This window comes from Lynx rufus, unplaced genomic scaffold, assembly GCF_022079265.1.
Source record: "Lynx rufus isolate CCGP_SWC_20201006 ecotype Redwood Valley unplaced genomic scaffold, mLynRuf1.p SCAF_2, whole genome shotgun sequence".
Lineage (NCBI taxonomy): Eukaryota > Metazoa > Chordata > Mammalia > Carnivora > Felidae > Lynx > Lynx rufus.
In genome coordinates, this window is record NW_025814834.1 from 145,658,449 (window position 1) to 145,684,843 (window position 26,395).

General features: G+C 37.9%; 1 pseudogene; it reads right to left on the minus strand.

The window, feature by feature from the left end:
* Positions 1 to 7,610: 7,610 nt before the first annotated feature.
* Positions 7,611 to 8,280, minus strand: LOC124514114 (CD9 antigen-like; annotated as a pseudogene).
* Positions 8,281 to 26,395: the final 18,115 nt, after the last annotated feature.

A 26,395-nucleotide genomic window follows, 5' to 3' on the forward strand; every position in this document is an offset into this window, starting at 1 on the left:
CAGGAAGGGTGAGGAGAGGGGTATTGTGGCTACATTTCTGTATTGAATTTAATTTTTCATTGATAATTAGACTCTCAAAGCCACCTGATATTTTTGACCAGCAGGAAACAAAAGCCCACTGATTGACTCAGGGGATGCGGGGGAGCGGCCCCCACTGTGCTCACACAGCTTCTCCACAAAGACTAAAAACAAGAGCTGTGGCAAATTGGATCACCATGCAAGTTCCAACTGGCCCATTGTGTACAAGTAGTAAATTGGGAGCTGATATTTCTGAGAACTATTTATTAGCAAAGCTTGGTGTTTTACTCCCTCCCTCCCCCGCCCTCCTCCCCCCCTTCCCTTACTTGTTTTTTCTTTTTTTCTTTCTCTTTTATTTTTAGCAAACTGGTTTTTTACCAAGTTAGGTGAGCAAGCTGAAGCACTTAACAAAAAAAATCGGGTGATTGATTATCCAAAGAATTGTCCAGACGAGAAACGTACTGATTCTATGTGACAAATTGAATAAAATTTTATTCAGTCATTTTAATAGGTATTTATGTGTGCATAATTGTACAAAAGGGAAAAATGGACGGCATACTTGTAAGAGTTTACTGAAATGTGAAAAAACAGGAAAAATTGTAAAAATTCAATCTTATTGCTGCATGTATTAAGATTTTTAAATGAAGATGTCTCAGTGACAGGTTCCGGTGGAGTGATCAGTTCTAACCATTTAGTACAAAAAAGGTGTGAAAATACTAGCCTGTGGCCAGTTAGCAGAAATTGTAGTTATACAAGCCTAGACCTGCATGTCTTACAGAAGAATTGATAACTCTGGAGTTTTTTCAATTTCAGTAATACAGAGAGGGAAAAATGGAGTCTGTTTCATTAGTTGCTTATATATGTTCTAGCTTTGAGAGTTTTAGTTTTTCTTGACTTGGGAATATGGTATTATTTCTGTGACCAGTATCATAGGGAAAAGGTACACAGAAGCTTTTATAACTGTAAACATAAATAAATTATATTAATCTTTAACAGTAAAGTTTTTGAGATGATACCAGTTCATATTATGGGTATTTATTCATTTTATCTTTTATGACCATTACCACGTATGGTACATTTTTGTTTATGTGTGCTTCCATTTTCCACCAGTGTATAACTTAATTCTTGTTAAAAATTTTTTTTAATGTTTATTTTTGGGAGAGAGAGCGTGAGCAGGGGACGGACAGAGAGAGAGGGAGACACAGAATCTGAAGCAGGCTCCAGGCTCTGAGCTGTCAGCTCAGAGCCTGACTCAGTGCTCCACCTCATGAACCACGAGATCATGACCTGAGCTGAAGTTGGATGCTCAACAGACTGAGCCACCCAGGCACCCCAGTGTATAAATTAATTCTATGACTAATGAACTGATTTGGTGAGAAGAGCTCAAACTAACATGGTTAAATATTGGTGTCCCAGCCCAGAAACATCAGGAAGACTATCACAGAGAGGGTGCATGCGTGTTCTGGTCACTATTTTGCATCTGAGTATTACTACTCAACCATCAAATATTAATAAATGCCTGTGGTGCCCAATAATTTATAAGGTATTGCAGGGAATGAGAAGAATATGATGTTTGGTTTCAGACATCCAGAAGTTGATAATTTAGTAGGTAAATGGAAGTTACCAACAAAAACAATTAGCAAACTATTTAATTGCAGAGGTTGTGAGTATGATATTGCAGAGCTATGGGTATTTGAATGCCCATATTGAGTTTAAGTATGCTTCTAGAAAAAATGGAAGTGTAGCCTTTCTTAACCTGGTAGCTAGCATAAAGTGGGTGGGGTTATTTGCCTCAGAAAATTATAAGAGAATTCAGAGGTATCTTAAAAATTATCTTTATTTTTAAAAAATGTTTGTTTATTTTGAGAGAGAGGGAGGAAGAGAGAGAATCACAGAGCCTGACGTGGGTCTTGATCTCATGAACCATGAGATCATGACCTGAGTCAAAATCAAGAGTCAGGGGCGCCTGGGTGGCGCAGTCGGTTAAGCGTCCGACTTCAGCCAGGTCACGATCTCGCGGTCTGGGAGTTCGAGCCCCGCGTCGGGCTCTGGGCTGATGGCTCAGAGCCTGGAGCCTGTTTCCGATTCTGTGTCTCCCTCTCTCTCTGCCCCTCCCCCGTTCATGCTCTGTCTCTCTCTGTCCCAAAAATAAATAAACGTTGAAAAAAAAAAAAATCAAGAGTCAGATGCTTAACTGACTGAGCTACCCAGGCGCCCTTGAACAATTTTTTTAAGAAAAAAAATTTCATTTAATTCTTGGGAATCAAAGCAGACAATGGAGACTCAGGATTCAGAGATACTGAACAATCTCAAAGACTAGGGGATGTTCTTGGAACAGGGCGCATTGTAGAAAAGTATTCAGTTTTTGCCATTACATATATATATTTTTTTAATGGAGAGAACTTGAAGAGGAGCAAAATAATGTATATTCATAAGTTCCTGATTGAGTTGCTGTAGGATTAAATGAGATAAGGCATATCAAGTGCCTGATACATACTAGGTTTTCAAGAAATATGAGTTGTTTTTAAAATAAAGCTGTCAGTAAAGGTTGAGTGTTTTCTCAGGTCCTGGGAATAGAGAGTGAGTGGGAAGTGATGGTGCATGGTTTTGCTCTCTCAGTTCTCAGGGGCTCCAATGGGCATGTATTTTTTGGATGTGACGCCCTGAGCTATCCGGTCCCAGGTGCGATCCCTACAGTCTTAGCACTGCTCTCTAATGTCTGCTTCCCTTCCCATCACCACAGGAAACAGACCCAATTTCCAGGACCCAGTGGATTCTTCTCTATACCATTTGACATTTTTGCCCTTCGTTTGGATCTTGTAAAAAAATTCCCTCTTTTCTTGGTTTCTGTGACAATCACCATCTCTTATTTTTCCCACTTTCCTCTCAGTTTCTTTGATGAGTTCTCTTTCTCCACGAGCATGCACATCCCTCACTTTCCCTGCCCCAAACCTGAGTCCTCTTCTCACCCTCCTTTTCCTTTTACTATAGAAGCCTCCCTAGGAGATTCTCATCCCCTGAGAACTGACATCAGTTCTCATGGAATGCCTGACAGTTGTCCGTGTCCAGCTCCAGCCTCTCACTGGGCTCTAAAAAGGCATTTCTGGTTTTTTTTTTCCTTGTGTCCTCTGCAGTTGTCTTAAATTCACTGTGTCCAAACAGAATTTATTTTCCACGGCAAAAGCATTCCTTCTCCTGTATTGTGTATTTAAGTTAATGGTATTCCTATCACAGGGCATTCAAATGTACCTGTGCCTGGGACTGAGGGGTTTCCCAGGACACAACACTTTCACGGCTAAAACTGCCAAAGCCCTGGGCCATCCAGGACTAACCAGACATATCTGAGTTTTCCTCTACTTTTCCTTTCCCTCATCTCCTACTTCAAAGTGGTTGCCAAGCTCTGAGTATCCTCTCTCAGGACTCTCTCGAAACCTACCCTTCTATTTTATTTTCAATATGACTGCCTGCATTCAGGCCTTTATTATTTCATATCCGGGATATTGTCATAGGATTCCACCTGGTGTTCTTGACTATAGTCTCACTGATGCACTGACAGAGTTGTCTGCATACATACAGATCTCATCATCAGGGCACTATTAAGCAATAAGCCAAACATTAGGAAGTGATAAATCCATGGAGGAAATTGAGTTCTGCCATAGATTAGAGGGTTTTGGCTCTTCAACCTGACCACAAGAACCCTGTGACTCTGAAAGGAACGGATTGTAACCTCAGTATAATAAATCTCTGTTAGAGATCAACACAATTTTCTCCTCAGCATCTGGATCAATTTTTCCCCTCTGCCTGGACAGCAGTGCTTGCTTTTTAAAAATTGCTATGGGAACATCAACTTGCATTATAGCTGAATCAAAATAAAACAAAAAAAAATCTGCGATTATCTATGTACAAAGAACTACGTACTAGTGATAGGGAAAAGAGATAAGAAAGAGAAAATATACATTAAAATTTTTTAATACTTATTTTTGAGTGGGGGGAAGGGGAGGGAGACCCAGAATCTGAAGCAGTCTCCAGACTCTGAGCTGTCAGCACAGAGCCCAATGCGGGGCTTAAACCCACAAACCACAAGATCATGGCCTGAACTGGTCAGATGCTTAACCGACTGAGCCACCTAGGCGCCCTGAGAAAATATACATTGTAACCAAGAAACAAATTAGAAATTTTGCCTCTCTAGAATATTATCTTAAACACACCAAAGCAGCCCACCTACCCACACCCTACTCTAGGACCTGTCTGCTTCAACTACAGTCTTACTAGTGGCGACATCACATATTGCTTACTAATAATATGCTCCTTCATTGTGTCAAGTACATACACTTGGAGTGTGTGGTGGTTTTAAAATGTATCCATAAAGTCTTTGTTACTATTCTCTTTAAGATGTGAGCTCAATTCTCTTCCTCTTGAGTGTGAGTTGGACTTAGTGACTTGCTTCTAATGACTAGAATATCAGAACATTAGTGTCTTCTGAGACTAAATCATAAAAAGCATTGTGACTTCTTTCTTGATTTCTCTTGGATCAGTCACTCTTGGGGAAGCTGGCTTGCATGTTATGATGTGCTCCTTGGGGAGGGGTAGGTGCTGAGGCTTCTTGACCACAGCCAGTGCTAACTTGCCAGGCATGTGAATGAATCATCAGTGTGGAAACAGATCGGCCAGCCCCAGTGAAGCCTTCAGGTGACTGTAGCCTTAGCCAACCTCTAGACTGCAACCTCATGACTGACTCTGAACCAGAACCAGCCAGCTAAGCTGCCCCCAGATTCCTGACCCATGAAACTGTGTGAGATAATAGGTGTTTGTTATTGTGAGTCATTATGTTTTGAGGTAATTTACTACGTAGCAATAGTTAACCAATACAGAGTAGTTTTGTTGGATCCTTTCTTTCCTACTTCTTTCCTTTCAACACCCGTTCCGAAGGTTCAGACCTTTAGATCATAATACATTTTTGCTGATTCTTCTGCAAAGAAGCTGTATTCTTTTCTCCTCACTTATTATATTTCCTGCTCTGTTATATTCCTTCATCTCTGACATCTTGACTTCCTATGCATGCATTTTGAGGGTCTTCCCATCCTCTGCTTGTACAGAGACCACTCTTTATAGGTCTCTTGCATTTTTGAATATCTTGTGAGCAGAAAGACCAACTGCCTTTTTGTTCTGGATGATCTTTTCAAGTATGCAGGTTTGCTTACTGTCCAGTATAATAAAATGATACCTTCTATTGGAGCAAAGATCAGACAGACTTGCTCGCTGCTCATTATAGAAGATTTGGGTTTCCTCAGTTCAGTATTCCTCAGCTGTGATGCAAACCTACTGTATGTGCGGGATCCACCAGCCCTTCTGTATCACCCCAGTGGCATTTGGGGAGTAGGGGTAACCAAAACAAAACTGATGTGCAGGTGGCTGGTTGTGCCATGAAAAAGTAGGACCTTTGTCTCTGATGCAGGAGCTCATGACTTCTGCAGGCTCACTTGTAGGCTTGCAAGTAGATTAAAATCTCAGACTCTTCATAGTTCCTGACAGTTTTAACCCATTCTCTGCAATTCCCCCTGAAGCTGTAATCATGCCCCTTTTCAGGTCTCTTATTCATTCGCCAAAGGAAAACTATCTGTGCTAAATCTCTAACTGCTTCCCATTTTGATTGCATTTTGTTTTGTTTTGTTTTGAATACATCTTAGTAAATGCTTCAGGAAAACCTCAAGCACACTCTTCTCATTTCTGCCTTGGAACTCTAGAAGGTGACAATATTTTTTGTCTGTTTTATCTTCCTCTTCCTCTACTCTGTGGAACCATGACACCTATTACTTATAAGAAATGTGTGAAACTTCCCTCCTCCGGGAAATAGTTTCCCATTGTTCTTTTTTCTGATTCTGGTCATCATCTGAATCTCTTCCATCCTTGCTTTCTTCTACTTCCCTCAAGTACTTAATTCTTACATGTTACACAGCAGTAGTTAATGGGAGACATCAGCTTATGGTTTTTAAAAATCATCTGTTACCCCACACAGATATCTTTTCTCCTGTATAGGGTAAGAAAGTTCTTGAAATCAAGAGACTTGGAATTTGTTTTCTTAATAAAGACATGCAGATCTGGATAGAGTATGCTTTACATTGTGGTCACTTACCCAGTGCTGACAGACCTACGATGTCTGGTTTCCTTGGATAGTCTGAATCTCATCTGGTGACATTGCCTTGTTTTTCCGACATAGGATTAGAAACAAGCACTGATAGAGCTCTAGTACCAACAAGCAGATGGCAACCCTTGAAACTGCCTCTGGCTGACTACCACAAGGCCATTCTTCTTTTTTAGCTCAAGACTTGCTTACCAGTCTTAGCCTTTATCCAAGACTTCTTACTCTTTCCCTCAGGCTCCTGTAGTGTAAGTCGTCCTCTGGAAAAAAATACCACCAAAGCTCTTCAATCTTTCGTCCATTGAATAACTCTTGAGTCCTCTTTCTTATGCCCTTTAATGCTCTCTCTCTCAGATAAGATTGGGCTCCCTGGTTTCATATTCTATTCTCTGTGGGAAAGCATTAAAAATAACTAAACAAAAGATTTTACTCTAAGGAGAATATCTTTTTGGTCTCTTCTTTTTGATGTTTAATCTATTCTGCAAACACAGAATTTTGCTTACTCTGTCCTTCATATATCTGTACTCCTGGAAGTTCAGTCCTTGTGGGCAGTTTTGTTTTTTGGGTTTTTTTTTTTTGGAACATATATATATGGCTTTTAGAGATCCTTTCCCTTCTCCACACCCACTCTGCTGGCAGGCTTGTGAACTTGAAGCCACATGTGTGTATGTGTGTGTGTACTCGTGTGCATGCGTGTGCACACATTAGAAAGAGAGAAAGATTTCTTACTAAGCAGGCTCTTTCCAATGTCCTCAGCTAGTTTTGGAATCTGTGAGTAGGGTGAGGAGGCAGAAGGTGAATTTATCGCCTGGTGATTCATAGGGCCAACAGCTTTTTCACTTCCGTAAAGTTTCAAGATAGCAGTTTTCCTTACCAGTTTTTTGATTTGCCATCCTGTAATTTGAACAGTTCCAAGGACTAATATGTAAAGTAGTGAAAGGGTGAAATTATGGCTCATTTTCATGTTGTGGCCATGGAACGTGAGGATTCATAACTAAAGACATTTTATTGATAACATGAAATAATATGAGTGCAATATAAACTTTTTAATTGTCATATAATCTTTTATTATGTATGAAATTTTCTTCAACATAAGTTACAACTTGATTAAATGTGATAGACATTTTAAAATCTATTTAAAGTAAAAAAATTCTCTGTGTACAATATCTTTTGTCTACAGTATAGCAAATGTGATACCTTTCATTTCAGGATTTCTGCTTAACATAAGCAAAACCAAATAACCAAAAAATACAAACCAAAGCTACTGTGAATACCAGTATTGAACAAAGCATCAAAAAGACAAACATAGGATAATTTTTTTTTTTGTTTAGAAATGCAGAATTAATACTAAAGTTAGTGCATCCCCCCCGACTCCCGGGGGGAAAAAAACACCCAAGGAAATAATCACCCACCTCCAGGGGTAAACTTTGCTTTTCAGGGGCACAATCTGACTCTAGATTCTCTCTCGGCTCCTGTGGATAGCACAGCACAGGGTCATACTGAAGACTTCCAGATATTATCACCACAGCAATCCCAAAGCCCATGCACTGATGATGTGGGATTTGTTGTCAAAGACCTCTTTGATGGCCTCAGAGCAGTGCTTCATTGGGATGTTTGAGAGTAAATCCTTTTGGGGGCAGATGTCGGAGATAAATTGTTCCACTCCTCCAGCCAAACCACAGTAGTCCAATGCAGAGTGGATGGCTTTTAGCATCCCGCTGGGGCTTGTCCTTGGTTTTCAGCTTGGTGTAGGTATCCTTGTAAAACTCCTGGACTTAATCACCTCATCTTTGTGGGAATATCCCAGCTGGCTGCAGCTATTTCAATGGCAAATGTCACCAAGAGGAAGCCAAAGAATAATCCCAGCATGCACTGGGGCTCCTGCACAGCAGCCTAGCAGCCGAGAAACCGCACCAGCATCCTGAGGGCACCAGCTGCAATCAGAATATATACTCCAGTGTAGAAGCTGGAATGATTATTTCCAGCTCCAAGATGCTCTTGGCCTCAAAGTCGATTCAGAGCTAAGTCCAATGGCAAGGAATACAATCCTGGCAAGCCAGAAAAATGAAGTTAAATCCAAAAATCAGGTACTTGATGCACTTGGTGCCTTTTTTGACCAGCATGGTAAAGGCTGGACAGGCTGGCCTACTGGTGTGGCCCAAGGGGTGTACATTGCCAGGACCCGAGGTGTCAGTGGCAGCCTAAACCTCTTTTTGATACTGTCTTTCTTTCAAATTGCTATTAAAAACCTAATGAAAGGAAATTCTGTTAGAAAAGTCTATCATTTTGGTCTTGTAAGAATAGAATATTTGTTTTTATTGCAGAGTTATTTTTCTCTCTAGACTTTAAAAATATTTTTTACAAGCGACTTTCAGAAAAAATTAGCTAAGTACATTTAAGACAATTTCACTTGACATCTCGATATTTAAAAGTTTCGTCCCACCCTTGGTCCAGATTATTAACTACATTGCATACTGTGGATTTTCCAGAAGTTACTATGTGACTGGCAGAAATAATTGGCTTAAATTACTGTGATATGTATCACAATGTCTGCTGGAGACATACATATGTTTTTCGAAATTGTAAACTATTTCAAACATACAAAAAGTAAAATAATATAATAGATACCCAGGTTAAGCTTGTAAACTTTCTCCTATTCATGTCTCAAATTCCATCCTCTCCTCTGCCTCTCTAGAGGTAGACTTAATTTTGCTATTATCACAGGTGGGATTCCCCAGAAAGCAGGCTCTGAGACTCTGGTATTTATATGTGGAGGTTTGTGGTGGGGTGTTTTCAGGAGACATACCTGTGAAGGGTGAGGAAAGCAGAATTGGGTAAAGCTTTTAGCATTTTAATTATATGTCTTGGCATGGTTTTCTTTAAATGTATCCTCTTTGGTTTACTGAGATTCTTGGATCTGTAAATGTATGTCTTTCACCAAATTTGGGGCATCTTCAGCCATTATTTACATACTTGTCGGTACCATTTTCTTTTCCCTCCTTCTGGGACTCCAGGAGGATGAATAGTAGACTTTGTGATATTGTTCCAATATGAAGCTTTGTTTCTTATTGAACCTTCACCCCTTGTTATTCTGATTGGATAATTTCTACTGATCTGTCTTCAAGTTTACTGGCTCTCTTATCTCTGTACTACTACTGAGATCTGTCTATTGAGTTAAAAAAATCTGTTATTGTATTTTTCAGTTTTAGAATTTTCACTTAGTACTTATTGTGTAGCTTCTATTTCTTTACTGAAAATGCCTAAATTCCATTTGTTTCTAGGTAGTTGTTTGCCCTTACTCCATGTGGCCTGGCTATAATAACTGCCATAGCTTTTTTTGGTTTGATAATTCCAATATTTGTGGTCATCTTAGTGTTGGTGTGTGTTGATTGCCTCTTTCTTTCAGTTGTTTAGATTTTCCTAGTTCTTTGCATGTTGAATAATTTTGGACTGTGTGTTGGCCATTTTGAATACTGTGTTTTGAGATTCGGGGCTCAGTTAAAATCTGGAGAATGGGGTCGGCTGCTGCTGCTTCTCTTTTTTTAAAAAGCAAGCAGTTAACACCGTGAGACTTATATTTCAAGTCCTGACTTGGTTTCTGTGGGCTTAGATGTCAGTTTAGTTTTCAAAGACTCTGCAGCGCTATTTCACAGTTTGTGCACCTTCCTTGGTGGTCTACAGAGGTTCAGTCCTCAAAGCCTTTGCTGTGCTGATTCTGGTAGATTTTGTGCATGTTCAGGTTGAGAGTGTGTTCAAGGCTTCATACAGAGGTTTAAAGAATCATTTTCAGCTTCTTTTCAGATTTATTCTGCATTTCTGTATTATATTGTATGTATGTGGGGGGGGTATCCATATTAACTTAGCTTATTATTTTGACAAAACCAGAAGTCTACACAATTTCATTAAACAATTTATTGCATTCGTGTAATTTCTTTTACAACACAATGATGTAATTTTGATACTTAAAAGTTGTTTATCAAAAGTTCATGTAACAGATGATTTTAACATTCCCCTACTATTTCTTCAGATCCCTTTGCCATTTTGTTCATGTTGACCCCCAGAGGCTTTCACTCCTGACAGCCAGCACCTGCATTGTTTTGCCAGAAAGCTGCTTTTAGGCTGTGAGTGTATAGTTTGCCTGCAAATGCCCGAAAAGTCTAGGAATTTACATCCTTGGCAGATAGCCCCCAAACCAATGGCCAGTTGGGACGGGGTTATAATACTCCAGGTCCCTCACTCTGGATCTGGACAGCCCTTAGTTGTAACCTAAACGGTGCAACCCACTGGTGGAATTGAGTTAAGGTTATCCCTCATGAGACTTTGCTGAGTAATGGCATCCTGTTCGGCTCCCTTAACATTTTTGCCCACTTCCCCATTCCTTTGCTGTTTTTTCTTGGAAAGCTTCTTCAAAAATAACTTTCATATCAATCCTTGTCCCAGGATGTGCTTCTGGGAACACACTGCAGCAGATAGAATTCTAAGATGGCCCTCAAGATTCCCTGGTATACATGCTTTGCATAAATAATCTCCTTCTCTTGAGCATGAATGGGGTCTGTTTTTATGATGAGAAAGTCACTTCCTTAATTCGGTTGCATTATATGGCAGAGGTGATGGGATAATCACTTCCTTGATTATAATGGACTCTGTTTTAGCACTCTGGAGAGAGATTCTCCTGGGCTGGAGAGAAGCAAGCTATTATATTGTGAGGGGGCCCCATAGCAAGGAACTGCAGGGTCTCTGGGAGCTAAGACTGGCCCCCAGCTGACAGCCAGCAAGAAAGGTGGACCTCAGTCCTGCAATACAAGGAATTGACTTCTGCCAACAGCCATGTGAGCCTCAGGAAGGTCCACAGCGTGGCTCATTCTGTGGTAATAGAGCATAGTCATAAGCATGGGCTCTGGAGTCCAGACTGTTTTGCTTAGAATTCAGTTCTTCCACATTCTTTTTTTTTTTTTTTAATTTTTTAATGTTTATTTTTGAGAGAGAGAGAGACAGAGTATGAGCAGGGGAGGGGCAGAGAGAGGAGACACAGAATCAGAAGCAGGCTCTAGGCTCTGAGCTGTCAGCCCAGAACCCAACGCAGGGCTCAAACTCACAGACCATGAGATCATGACTTGAGCCAAAGCTGGACGCTTAACTGACTGAGTCACCCAGGCGCCCCGTTTTTCCACATTCTTGTAGTGACTTTGGGCAAGTTAGTTAATCTCTCTTCCCTTTCTTTTTGTAAAATGAGAATGCTAATAGTACTTATTGCACATAAATAATAAAATTATTATTAATAGTGGTGGCGTGGTAGTCATACGTTATTAGAGGTGTGGAATTATGAGGCCTTCCTCCTATCCTTCTTTCTTTCCAGCTACTCTTCATGTCTTAGAGCCTATCCACCCTCCAGGGTTCAGCAAAAAACATCTTTTCTATAAATTCTTCTGTGATGCCACTTACCCTCTGAAATTTCTTTAGTATATTTGTGTTTTTCTTATATGCTTATAACTCCTCTGTCATTGTCCCCTGGTTAAAAAGGCCTTATCTTGAACTGCATATGATAGAAGCTCAATAAATATTTGTTGAGTGAATGCATGAATTAAGAGCATTAATAAAACTTTAAGAGTTCTTAAGCTATTCACTTACCTTAATCTATTAATTTCTCCCTAGCCACACTGAGTGCTATTCTAATTCTTCACAGGAGCTCTCAAAATAAAGATTTCGAGTACACAAAACAATGCAAGCTCTCATTTGTTCTTTTTGGAAATCTGTCTTCATGGGGATTCTCTGGCTGTCTTTTCTTGGACAAAATGGTAGTGTGGAGAGTAGCCAGGGGGAGTTGGAGGGGTTTGAAAGCATGGTGATACTAAGTGGGGGCAATGCTGTCTCTACAGATGGGAGTGTTGTCAGTTCATTTAAAAATGATTTGGGGGCTCTTTTAAAGTCTGATTTAAAAATTCTATGTAACCTACCAAAGGTATCCCTTTGGATTGGAAGTAGGCATTTGCTTTGTACAAGTGGAGAACGGTTTTGAGCCTTGCATGTTGGTGCTCAGAAGATGCTAACTTCCTAGGTGGACATGGATGCTAGCATCCATTTCTAGGATGCTAATTTCCTCAGGTGGCTCACCCCACGATGTCAGAATGAGAAGATCATGTTTTTCTTTGACAGTGAGAGTATAAGGATGGGTAACATATTAAATAGCTCTTAGAGGATATGAGTGGTGTGCTTTTTGTTACCCAGAACACATGCTTTTTCTCTTGTACAATGCAAGATAGATATGGCTGTAATTATCATATTACCTAGCCAGTTAGTTATTCTGTGAGACTGTGATTATGCAGGGTGTAGAGAGAACTTTATTTATGAACTCATTCTCAAGAAAAAAAGAAAAGCAAAAAGCTAAGCCAGCACATCATCTAATTCTCAATGTAAAATAATGCAGAAGTGCGGAAGATGAACATCTGATTTGTCACATCTGATACACTAATGTTTTATCCAAAAGGAAGAACACATTGTAACTTGCTCAGTCATCTGCATAAACACCACCTGGCCCTTTACAGGCACCTACTCAAATAACAGGAGTCAACGAATGGCAGCTCTGCTCATAGCCTTTTCACTGGTAGAAATAGAAAAATCTCTTTTCTTTTTTAAAAAACAAAGCATTTATGTATCAAAGCAACATCTAATATATTTTTTTCCAACGGCATAAGACCTAGGTGATTAAAGTGAAGCCACTAGAACCTTCCATATTAGGGAATATATGATCACAAATTACCCAGTTTTTGAACAGCTAAAAAATTTCATTATCCTTTAAAAAGAGAGTAGATCAAACCATTCCTTGTACAAACCAGACCTTATTATTATTGCAACATGAAGCACGTTCTCCCCTGGGTATATCACTTAGTAAGTCTTGCAATGGAATAGCTATAGATTTTAGTGTAAAATATTTTGCCAGAGATGGGAGATTTTTTTCCCCTCTGAACTGACACATTCTGGTTGTATGCCTCAGTGATCATACCTTTGTGCTACATTGCACACATGGAGGTAGCATCCCTTTTCTAGTTGCACTAATATAAAAATGAGGGTCCTGGATAACTAAAGTATATCATACCAGTTTGCATGCTTTCAAAGAAAGGTTAAAAAAACAAATCTCACTTGCCTTTACATTTTAGATTCAAGCTGGCTAACTAGAAGGTGTCAACTACTTTATTATTATTTTTTTCATTGAGGAAACCCTGGCAAAGTCTCAGTGTATTTCTGCCCACAGAGGACAATTGAGTAGCTTAGTCTTCTGGGCACACCAACTTGTTGTTTTTGTTTTATTTTAAAGAGGAGACAGTGTTCAGAAGTCATTGAACTCTGCCCTTGGCCCATTCTTTTATAAAGAGTGCATTAGGCTCCAAAATTCTTATCTTTAAATATCTTTTAGTCATCTGTTACCCTATTCTTCCTGGGGCCACTTGAAAAGTGACAGTTGGTAGCTCTTTCATTGGGTTTCTGGATCACATGACCTGAGTTAATGCTTTTATTAATAGCCTCCTTGTGCATCTTAAATGGTGGGGGTGGTTGGACCCTTCCTGTTTTTGCTTTAATGTATCATGATATCATACAGTTTAATTGACCAGGAAAATCTACGTCAACCCAAGACAAATGTTTAATTTTGTTTACACTGTTCACCTGCATATTTCATTTGCCTTTCATTTGACATTGAATACTATTTTAATTGTATCTCCCGATTCATGTTGGAAAAGTATGCCATGGATTAGGGAGTGAGAAGGAGTTTGCTCTTTTCCCAACTCCCAGTGCAGCCTGGAAAGTCATTTCATTTTTTATTTATCCTACTAGCAAGTTTAAAGTTCTTACTGTGTGCCAGTGTTGGGGAGAAAATAATGAAAGGTAGACATGATCCCTGCCTTCATGCTTTATGCTTTATAGTCTAATAAATTTGAACAAATATTCATGAAATTTAAGATTCCAGAAATAACTCTCAAGGCCCTTTTCTTCAGGGCCAGAGAGAGGGTGTCATTCCAGCATTTAACATGAAATCACACTTTAAAAAAGTACTTAATATACACTAAGCATTATATTACATGTAATCTCATTTAGTCTTCTGCAAACTCACAAAATAGGTAATATTAGACTAATTTCCCAGATAAAGAAATTGATACATGAAAGTTCCTATAACTTTCCAATGTTAGACAGATATCCAGATCTATCTCATTGTAAAGCCTGATTACTGAGTATCTGTATTGTTATCAGGAGCTGAACACCCTACCTCTGCAACATGAATCTAAACTTACATTATTTAGATGAATAAATCAAAAATATCATTTCCTTTTTATGATGACCAAAAGTTGTAAACTGAAATGTCTATATAGAAACCAGGCAGATCCCCAAACATAGTGAAGCAGGTGGGTAATAGGGAGTGGTGGGGACTGGAATAAATTCAAACTTACATTCTTTGTCAGGCAGCAGGTAATTGCTACCACGTGGGAATGAAGGCCTGGAGTCAGTATCATTCCAGACTGTGTAGCACCTTTTTACAAATTAGATAAAGGCACTCCTTCATTTTGTGGATACAGACCTGGCACAACAAATACGTATGTGTTGCATGTCAGCCTCACTTACTACTTAGGTTGATTCTCTGTGCAGAGCACAGCCTATATGGTCTTTCTCAAGAAAAGCTTGATACCTGGATTTTTAAAGTGAAATTTCCTGACTTTTAAATGTTGATAATGAATTCAAATTAAAAAAATCACTGTGTAGATCAAATAAAACTTATCTGTGTGTTGAATTTGGTCTCTCCTGGTCACCATTTGAAACTTCTGATTTATACGCTAGCCCTTAGAAGTGAGAAGTAACAGTTTTTATTAATTTGGTTACCATGTTCCTAAAAATCTAGAGTCAAAGTGTTTTCAATTTTGATCCCAGAAGTAAGAAGCATTTTAAGTATCTGAATCCTAAAGGCTAATTTGAAAAGAAATCATCTTTGTCTCTGAGAAGTCTAACTGTGTTAGTCATGAAAAATTCTCAGGTGTTTTGCTATATATATATATATATATATATATATATATATATATATATGATTACCTATATATAACATGAGTACTTGAGAGTTAAAAATGCATCAAGGTTAATTGTAAAAAGTCAGTAGAACTTGTGTAAATCTCAAATTACCTTGATTTTTTTTTTTTAGATATACAGTATTAGTTGTGGGCTCTGATTGGTGTTACCATAATATTTGATGATGCTAATAAGATGAGCTAAGAATAAACACCAAAATTTTTTTCATTATCTCACCCATAATTTACCTTCTGGTTATGGAATTAGGTTGTCCCCAAATAATTTTTCCATAGTCTGAGGTAATTATTTCTCATTTTAAGTTTTAGCTTGATTAAGTTTTATCTTTATAATGACTCATCCTTTCTATGTTATTTTATTTAAGCAAATAAACCAAATCATGCCCTACTTTGGTCAATAAAATCATGAAAGATATGTATTGCAGTGAAAAGGGATAGGTACCAAAGGTGTACCTAACAGCCCTTGCGTCTTCTAAACTGGTACTTCAGGGAAATCTTGTCCTGAGGAATAATGGGAAGTTGCACACACACAAAGAACAAACTGATATTTTTCATGGAGGTGAGAAGAAAATACCAGGTCTGTGTGAATGATTACTAATGACCTAATTTGATGAAATGCACTTCTTTCCAGGGACTAGAGTTCTTTGGACGTTATGTAGTCATTACTTTTGTGAAGTTCCATAAACAGAAGTCCCTTTTTATCTGCAGGGAAAGTAGAGCATAGGTCAGTGGGAACATTTTATTTTATTTTATTTTATTTTTCCTTCTTACCCACAGATGAAACTTATATAACTCTGTGCCTAAGCTCTTAAGGACCCAAACTGCAAACCTGCAAAAACTTAAGCCACACGTGTGAAATTGCCACAAGCATATCTAATTGTATAGATTCTAATGCATTCTGGAGAAGAGTGTCCTTTTTGTTCAGAAAGAAGCCTAGAACTAATTTCAGTTGGGTTTCTAAAACCTGACACTGAATCAAAAAGGTTTCACTAGAAAATAAGTTGGAGCTGTAAAGTAAGGACATAGTTTTTCTTGATTATTATGGCATTTAAGGGCATGTATCTTTCTTGCCAGAAAAAAAAAAAAAACAGTATCAGTGAAACAGATCTTTTAGGACATTCAGTTGTCATTCTTCCCCTAATATGTTATTTTTGGCTAGACTATTAGAACTGGAAGGAATCTTAGTGATCCATTTCATTTCTAAACTGTGATACTTGGAACCCCATGTTGCTTTGTATATGTTTCAGTATTCCTCTAAGAGTTTAATTAAAATTTTATGAAAAATATGTGGTCAATTCTAAATTAACTAGGTTATCATCATCAGTAAAGATGAGGTAATTGTTAGGGCTTCAGAGCCCCAGCCACATTTCAGCCAAACTGGCTTTGATTTTATTCATTCAATTATTAAGTAAATATTTATCTAATATCTATAATATGGCCAGACACTATTTTAGGTGCTGGGAGTAAAGTATGGAACAAGGTAGACAATGTCCCTGGTCTTATACAGAGTATGTAATGGGATAGAGTGGGATGGGGACAGGAATGGATTTCCAGTAAGTGTGCTTGAGGAATAACTAGAAGGCCTGGAGCAGTTACCCACAATATGTATCCAGTAGTCATGTTCTGTTCACGCTGCTAGAGTGCAGTGAACAAGGAGAAGAAAGCTAAGAGATGAGGTTAGGAAGGTATCAGGACAGGAACATATAGGTCCTTGAAGACATGATAAGGAGTTTGGATTTTATTATAAGTGCAGTGGGAGTGACAGGATCTGATTTATGATTTAAAAGGATCATCCTGGTTTCTGTGTGGCAAATAGCTTACACTGTGGCCAGAATGGAAGCAGCAAAGACTTTTAGGAGATTTGTGTAGATTTCTCCTTTTGAGCATGATGCTATAGATTGTGGCAAGGCAGTGTTCCTGTTGAAAACAATTATGAAAAACTGGGTGAATTTTAAAACTGATGATATAAAAAGTGCCGGAGAGATATGGGAGGACAAGTTAGACTACAGTTTCAGAGAGAGAAGCTGATGATTATCCCCCTCTGAGGGCAGGTGATGGTTGTAGGCATGGCCTAAGGATCAGAATTTGTCCCAGGCTGAACCTACTTCTGGGAAAATAAAGGTTTTAGTGGTTGTGTGAAGCTAGAGTGACAAAATTCAAGACTGGGGAGATGTCAGATGCATGGCCAGTTTTCCCTATAAGACATTTGCTGAGTTTTGAAGCTTTACAGGAGATTAAGGAGCTAGTTTGAAAGCTTCCAAAAAGTAGAGTGAAATATCTCATAGTCTTGTGATGCTCAGGAAACAAAGAGCATTCCAGGGGAGGAGGATTAAAAGGAAAGTAGGCAAGGGATGAATTCTCTAGAAAGAGTGGTGAATTGATCTACAGGTACTTTTTAATCTGAGATACTTACTAAATCTGAGTGCATCTAGAGTTTTAAAATCCAGACCTGGCTTTTGGCAAGAGACCATTCCTGGGAGGCAGAGAAACCAGCAGAAATTTGGGCTTTTTTGAGGCTAAAATAACAAAAGGGGAGATTTAAGGAATCTCCGACACATTATCTCATCTTTCTTTGAAGACATTTGCCCCATTTGAAGCTGTGTGGAGTAGAAAGCTAAAGAGCTAAGTGGTAAACCTCTGAAGAGAAGAACTGAATCTATCTCAGGCTTTCAGATTTGGTAAATCAAAGTCGTCCCAAGGTTATAATTAAAAGTCCTGGGAAATCATGCCTTAGGAACAGGATCAAGAGAACTAGATTGGGTTTTCCCAAAACTTCATCACAGCCCTAGTCCAGCTCAATCTTGGGTTGGCTTGAAAAGATTGATTCTCCCAATAGCTGCCCTTGCTATTGCTGAAATAAAAAAAGGTTTCCTGGAGACTCTATGGTTTTTTTGGAATTGGAAAACAAGCCAATAGAAAATACCCACACAAAAGCACAGAGAGAAAAATAATACAAAAACAGGTAAGTGCAAAAGGGACATTCTGAAAAGGACACGTAACGGAAGTCCCAGAAGGAAATGAGGAGAGATTAGAGTATAAGTGATATTCGGAGAGTTAATTTGAAGAGTTAATGACTACCGGTTTTCCAAAACTATTATAAGTATCAATCCACAGATTTAAGTAGTATAAATACAATGAAAACAGTATCTGGAATCTCATATATAAAACTGCTTAAAACCTAATGAGTAGTGGGGTGCCTGGGTGGCTCAGTCGGTTGGGCGTCTGACTTTAGCTCAGGTCATGATCTCACTGCCTGTGAATTCAAGCCCCACATCGGGCTCTGTGCTGACAGCTCAGAGCCTGGAGCCTGCTTCAGATTCTGTCTCCACTCTCTTTTCCTCTCCTGCTCATCCTCTGTCTCTCTCTCATAAATATAAAATAAAACATAAAAAAAATTAAAAACGAGAGAAAGTCTTAAATTAGGCCAGAGAAAGGGGTGCCTGGGTGGTTCAGTTGGTTAAGCATCTGACTCTTGATTTTGGTTCAGGTTATGATCTTATGGTTCGTGAGTTCAAGCCCCACATCAACTCTGCACTGACAGCACAGAGTGTGCTTGAGATTCTCTCTCTCCCTCTTCCCCTCTCCTGTTTACTCTCTCTCTCTCTCTCAAAAATAAACAAATAAACATTTAAGACACAAAAACATTGATAAATGTTTAAAAAAAAATTAAGCCAGAGAAAGATTACTTTCAAAGGAACATCAACAAGACTTACAGCTGACTTCTTGACTTAGACCATGGAAATCAGAAGGCAATGGAATAGCATCTTTACCCTACCCCCAGTTTTATTGAGAAATAATTGACACACATCACTGTATAAATTGAAGATGTACAATATGATGGTACAATATACAATACGTATATTGTGAAATGCTTACCACAGTAGGTTCAGCTGACATTCATCTTCTCAAATTAATAGAATAAAAAGAAAAGAAAGAGGAAAAGAATAAAGGGGAAATTTTTTCTTCTTGTGGTAAGAATTCTTAGTATTTACTCTTTTAACAACTTTCCTGCATATCATACATCACTGTTAGCTATAGTCATCATGTTGTGCGTTACATCCCTAGTGCTTATTTATCTCATAACTGGAAGTTTGTATCTTTTGGCTATCTTCCTCCAATTCCCCTTCTTCCCACCCCCTGCCTCTGGTAACCACAAGTCTGATAACTTTTTCTATGAGCTTGGTTTGTGTTTGTTTTGTTTGTTTGTTTTTAGATTCTACATATTGGATCATGCAGAATTTGTCTTTGTCTGATTTATTTCACTTAGCAAAATGCCTTCAAGTTTCATCCATGTTGTCACAAATGGTAGGTTTTCCTCATTTTTTATGGTTGAATAATATTCCATATTCATTCACTGATGGACACTTAAATTGTTTTCATGTCTTGGCTATTGCAAATAATGCTGCTATAAATATAGGGGTGCAGGTATCTTTTTGAGTTAATGTTTCCTTTGGATATATTCTCAGAAGTGGAATTGCTGGCTTGTACGGTGGTTCTGTTCCTAATTTTTTGAGGATTCTCCATATTGTTTTCCATACTGGCTGTACCAATTTGTAATCCCACCAATAGTAATCCACCTTTTCTCCACATTCATGCCATTCATTTGTTATCTCTTATTTTTTTCATGACGGCCATTCTAACAGGTGTAAGGTGATATCTCATTGTGGTTTTAATTTGTATTTAATGTGTATGTTAATTTGTAGGACTAGTGATGTTGATTATCTTTTCATGTACCTAATGGCTTTTCTTGTATCTTCTTTGCAGAACTGTCTATTCAGGTCCTTTGTCCATTTTTTAATTGGGTTATTTGTTTCTGTTTCTGTTTTTGTTTTTGTGGTTTTTTTTTTTTCTATTGAGTTGTACAACTTATTTATGTTTTAGATGTTAACCTTCATCAGATAGGTGTCATATCCAAAAAGATCACTGCCATGACTCATGTCAAGGATCTTTATTCCTATGTTTTCTTTTAGGAATTTCATGGTTTCAGATCTTACATTTAATTATTTAATCTATTTTGAGTTAATTTTTGTGTGTAATAAATGGATCCATTTTTATTCTTTTATACATGAATATCTAATTATCCCATTGTGACAATTTATTGTAGAGACTGTCTTTTCTCCATTGAGTATTCGTGTTTCTGGTAGCAAATATAAGTTTGCCATACATGCTTAGGTTTACTTATGGGCTTTTGATTCTGCTCTATTGGCCTATTTGTTTTTATGCCAGTACTATACTGTTTTGAGTACTACAGCTTTATAGTATAGCTTGAAATCAGGAATTATGATACCTTCTGTTTCTCAGAAGTGGAATTGCTGGATTTTATGGTAGTTCTATTCCTAATTTTTTGAAGATTCTCCATATTGTTTTCCATACTGGCTGTACCAATTTGTTGTGGTTTATTTTGTGGTTCCAAATTTTAGGAGTGTTTTTTTCTACTTCTGTAAAAAAAAATGCCTTTGGAATCTTGATAGGGATTACATTGACTCTATGGATGGCTTTTGATAGTAGTGACATTTTAATAATACTAATACTTCCAATTTATGAACATGGATACTTTTCCACTTACTTGTGTCTTCTTCAATTTCTTTTACCAATGTCTTATAATTTTTAGAATAGAGCTCTTTCACATCCTTAGTTACATTTATTCCTAAGTATTTTATTTTTTTGATGCTATTGTAAATGAGATCGATTTCTTTTTCAGAAATTTTGTTAGTGTATAGAAATGGTACTGATTTTGTATGTTTATTCTGTATCCTACAATTTTACTGACTTTATTGATTGTATCCAACAGTTTTTTGGTTGAGTCTTTAGGATTTTCTATGTATAAAATCATGTTGTCTGCAAATCTATGTAGGATTTCCAGTACTGTGTTGAATAGGAGTGGTCAGAGGGGGTACCCTTGTCTTGTTCTTGATCGTAGAGGAAAAGCTTTCATCTTTTCACTATTTAGTATGATGTTAGTTATGGGCTTGTTACATATCCTTATTATGTTGGGATGTGTTCCTGCTATGTCTAATTTGTTAAGAGGTTTTTTTTTTTTTTAAATCATGAATGGATGTTGAATTTTGTCAGGTGTTTTTTCTGCATCTATTGAGATGATCATATGATTCTTTTTCATTCTAAATGGGATGTATCACATTGACTGATTTCCATATGTTGAGCCATCCTTGCATCTCAGGTGTAAATCGTACTTGGTCATGGTGAATGATCCTTTTAATGTGCTACTGAATTCAGTTTGCTAGCATTTTATTGAGAATTTGTTTATGAGAATTTTTGCATCTGTATTTATTAAGGATATTGGCCTGTAGTTTTCTTTTCTAGTTTTATCCTTTCTGATTTTGGTGTAAGGATGAATCTTGCCTTATAAAATGAGTTCATGAGTTTCTCTCCTCTTTGATTTTTTGGAAGAATTCATTCTTCATTCAGTCTTGCTAAGTTGTGTGTTTCTAGGATTTTTTCCATTTCTTTTGGGTTGTCTAATTTTTTGGCATTAAGTTGTACATAGTAGCTCTTATAATCTCTTGTATTGCTGTGGTATAAGTTGTAATGCCTCCATGTAAGAGACAAATTGTAAGACTGGATGAAAATATAAAACCTAACTACATGCTGCTTACAGAGAATAAAGAATGCAAATATTTGAGGACATAGAAAGGTTAAAAGGCTAGAAAAAGATAAGCTTAAAAACACTGACCAAAGAAAGCTGTTTCAGCTTTCCTGATATCAGACAAAGTAGACCTTTAAGGTAAAAAGCACTATTGGTGATAAGAAGAATATTTCATAATTGTAAAAGGTACAATCCAACAGGGAGAAGGCTATTGCAGTAATCCATGGCAGAGATGATGGTGATCTGGAGTAGAAAGACAGCTGTGGATGTGAGATGATGTAGTCAAATTCTGGATATGTATTGTGGGTAGGTGCCAATAGGACTTGCTATTGGGTTTGGTATGGGATAGGGAAAAAAAAGAGGTGTCAAGGATGACTTTAAGGTTTTTTTCTTGAAGGACTAGGTAAACGGCAGTGCTGTTTACTGAAATGGAAAAGTTTATTCCGATGTAGGGCTAGGAAAGAGAAAGAAAAGTTATTTTTTGGCCCAGTGGAACAGAGTTCAGGGAAATAGCAGTAATTCAATTTTGAACATATAGAGTGATGGTGCTGAGAAGGCATTGGATACATGAATCTATAATCTAGTGTAATTCCCTCATTTTACAGATGAAGATATTGAGGCTTCAAAATTGGCTTGTAGTTACATAGCAAATAAATGGCACAGCCAGCACTAAAATCCAGATCATTTGGAGCTAAGCCTAGTGTCTTAAACCATACTATGTGTTACTTCTAAATTTGCCTCATTGAACTTTAGAAAATATTTCATATGGAATAGAAATTGTTAAAGTGTTACTATGTACCAAGAATTGCACTAAATACTCAGGATAACTTTTCTCTTAAAGTCTTTTCTTTTTTCTTTTATAGCCCAACAAGGTAGATACTGTTATTATCCTCAATTTTACAGTTTAGAAAACTGAGCTTTTGACTTATGCAAGGTCACATAATTGGTGAAGCTATTCAAATTAGCCCAGGGGTTCAACTCTTGTCCCCATGTTCTTAACCACTATGCTTTACCTTTTCCAGCATGCTAGAGAATACACATCAGATAGTGCTGTGTCCCATTTCATTTTCTTGATTCTTTCCTGGGCTTGTGATTAGTTCACATGCAGACTATTTGACTTTTTGGCCTCCAGTTTTTCCTTTAGATTTTGAATTTGACCAAGGAGCCATTTCCATTCAGTTACATTTAGAGAACTTACTAATACTTACATAGGGCTCTTTTCCCAGGGACCAAGAGGAATGCTTCATTAAGACATAGTGATGGCTTCTTGTTTCAATAGCTGTAACTGCTGTCTTTGGAACAAAGGAGTAATTAGAAATCATTTGTAATAAAAGCCTCCTGTCTTTTTCTGGTATAAGAGCCTTTGTGTTTTTGTGCAGTTCTTTGGCAATTACAGGAAAAATAAGGGAAACTAGAAAAAAATTCCAGAAAACCCAACACCTCATCCAAATTACCTCCCCAACCAAAACTGAAATGTCCTCAGAAGAAGAGGCTTTTTTTTTTCCTTTCTTTAATCTAAGGGCAGTATAAAAGCCTAGGTAGTCTCTGGGACTACTTTAATCAACTTAATGCAGTCGGTAGACTTCAGGCTTTGGGTCAGTACAAAGAGATACTCAGATGTAAGCCAGTGAGTGAATGCTTTCACAGGGCACTGGACTAAAAAACAGCTCTATGCGATAAAAGGAGAGGTCCAACAGAAGTCAATGATATGGTCCATTCTGGCTGGATTGATACAGTCTGGAAATGGGTTATGTTGCTAAAGGTATAGTGGCAAGAGCCAGCTGGTCCCTCCATCTAGCATAATTTCCTTCACAAGTCGCTTGTGTGAAAAAAAAAGTGCATGGTGATGGACCTTTGTTAGTTCAAAGGTTTTTACCTCTTTATTCTAAAGCCCCATTGTGAATTCACAGGGCTTAAAATATGTATTACTGTCCCTTTCATTTTATCATTCTAAAAGAAATCAAAGACAAAACTTTTTTCCTCCCAATGAGCTTATCTGTTTGAAATCATAGGGTGTTTGTACATATGGTCTTCTAAAATCTCACCTGAATCTTTGTAATTTCATTGGGAGCTGGTGAGACCTTTTTCTTCCTAAAAAGTTGCAGGGAACTCTTGCCAAAAGACTGATTTACTTTCTCTTCCTCTTCAGTTATTACAGTTTAGTTGATTGTAAAATAATAAACTACAAGCACATTTTTAAACAGAAAATGTGAAAGACTGTTAATCACCCCCCTCCTTTTCAATGACAGTTGACTACTTTGCCTTGCTATCATCTCAGTCCTTGAGTATTTCTGTCTACAACTTTTGCTTCAGCAAAACTTCTGGCTAAATAAAATAGGTTTTGAGACTCAACGTTGTGTATTACATCAGGTGATACTAGCAAAAACATGAACATTTTAGCTGTATGATGAACATAATACTCTCATGAACATTACTAATTGCTGTTTGCTATGCTTGGCCTGAGGAATTTTTCCTGAAGACACATATTTTATATTGCGAATTGCTTGTTCACTGGATTCTGTGTGTACTATTTTTTCTCCTCTGACACAAAATCCACACTTTAAAGTCTATCTTTTATCCATTCGATACAGTTAAATGTGTAATTTCAGTGATTGACAGTTTATAAAAAAAAAGGAGAAATGCTGTTTTTTTTTTAAACTGGGAAAACAGAATAATCTCTTACCAGTACAAAAACATCGGTGACACTACCCAGTTTCCCAAAGAAATATTTTGCTCATCATCTCCTGAAATGTGAATCACAACACTCATGACAGGTGAATGAAGAGAGGAAAATTAAGATATGGGCACAAACAAAGCAGCATTAATAATTCAGGTAAATAAAATTTGTATACAAAAGAAAACTGTCAAGGTGATGGAGAATGTTTCTGCAACTACAGGACATTTAGGCAACAGGAAAATGAGTTGAGCTTTGAATGTTTTACATTCCACATAAGGGCTTTATATAGTTTGAGTTTTCTTTTCCTGGTTCCATTGTTGTAGCAAACATTATTTACTATGATTTAGAATCTTTCCCAGGTGAAATGAATTGAAGTGTTTCCCTTATACACATTGCTACAAGTTTAAAGGACCAACCACAGGTAGACTGTGAACTGTTCTTTAATATTTTATAGTTTATTTATATTAGCTTTAATTGGTTGAAAGCCATTCCTTTCTTACCTGAGCCATTTATACTGATTTTATCACATCTCATTGGTAATGCCCCTCCGTGGGTCGTTTGGCTGCTTTAATTGTTAAGGCATCGTGTAAAAACATTATTCACTAAAGTTATCTTTAATATGTGAGTTAGAAGAACAAGTGGCGTGGACAACAATCAAAAGATACATTGACAAGAATCACTGTTTTCAAGAAAAGACCTTATAGGAAGCTAGAGAAGTTGTCATCACCTGCATTAGAATGATACCTGGTTGGGGTGCCTGGGGTGGCTCAGTCAGTTAAGTGTCCTGCTTCAGCTCAGGTCACGGTCTCATGGTTTGTGAGTTTGAGCCCTGCAGTGGGCTCGCTGCTGTCAGCACAGAGCCCGCTTTGGATCCTCTGTCCCCAGCCCTATCTGCCCCTCCCCTGCTCATGTGCGCTGTCCCTCTCTCAATGTCTCAAAAATAAACAAACATGTTAAAAATAAAAGAATGATACCTGGGTTTTTGTTTTTGTGTTTTTTTTTGGTTTTTTTTGTTTTTTTTTTAAGCTTTCTTCATTGATTCAGCAGGTATTGACTGAGAGCTCTTTATGTGCCTGGATTTGAAGATAGGAAAATAAAAGAGGTTCATATAAATATAGAGGGGTTCATAATCACAGTTGAGGTACTAAGCAAAACAACACTGAGGAATAATGGCAATTGAGTACAGAAGTGGGCAAAAATACTTCAGGAAGAAGGAAGAACATGGGGCCTGCATAGTGAAATTAGGAGCGTGCAAGTATTTGAAGAGGCAGGCTTGTGTGTTGAGGGGGAAGGGGTAGAGTTGGGGGGTGGGTGTAGACGAGGCAGGCATGGGCCAGATTGCAATTATGCCATAAGAAGACAAAGAACTACTGATGAATTTTCAGCAGGGGAAAGGCTGATCAAACTGGGGCTATGGAGAAATCACCTTGGCAATTGCGTGGAATATGGATTCAAGAGATACTGGCTGCAGAGTGAGTAAAAAGGACACTAGAATAATCTGGGGGAAGTATGATAACTTGTGTTCATTAAGGCAGAGGGGATGGCTGGTTGGGTGTAGACTCATGAGCAGTCGAGGGGGTAGAATTGATTGCATTTGGAGATTGGATATAGGGGTCGAGGGGAAAGGTAAAGTCTTGTACAACTTCCAGGTTTCTGATACGAGAGGCTGGATGAAGAGTGGTCAGATTAGGAAATGTAGGAACAGAAATGTGTTTCATTGTGGCAGCAGTTGTGGGTGAGGTGGCCACATCAGGAGCTTAGTTTTAGACTTGCTGGGTTTTAATTTTGTAAGTCCCACTGTCAAGAGAGAATCTAGATTAGAATATTTTATTTCTAATAGTAGCTAAGGGTTCAGATAAAGGTTCATGACTTTAAAATAACTTTTAAAATGTCCT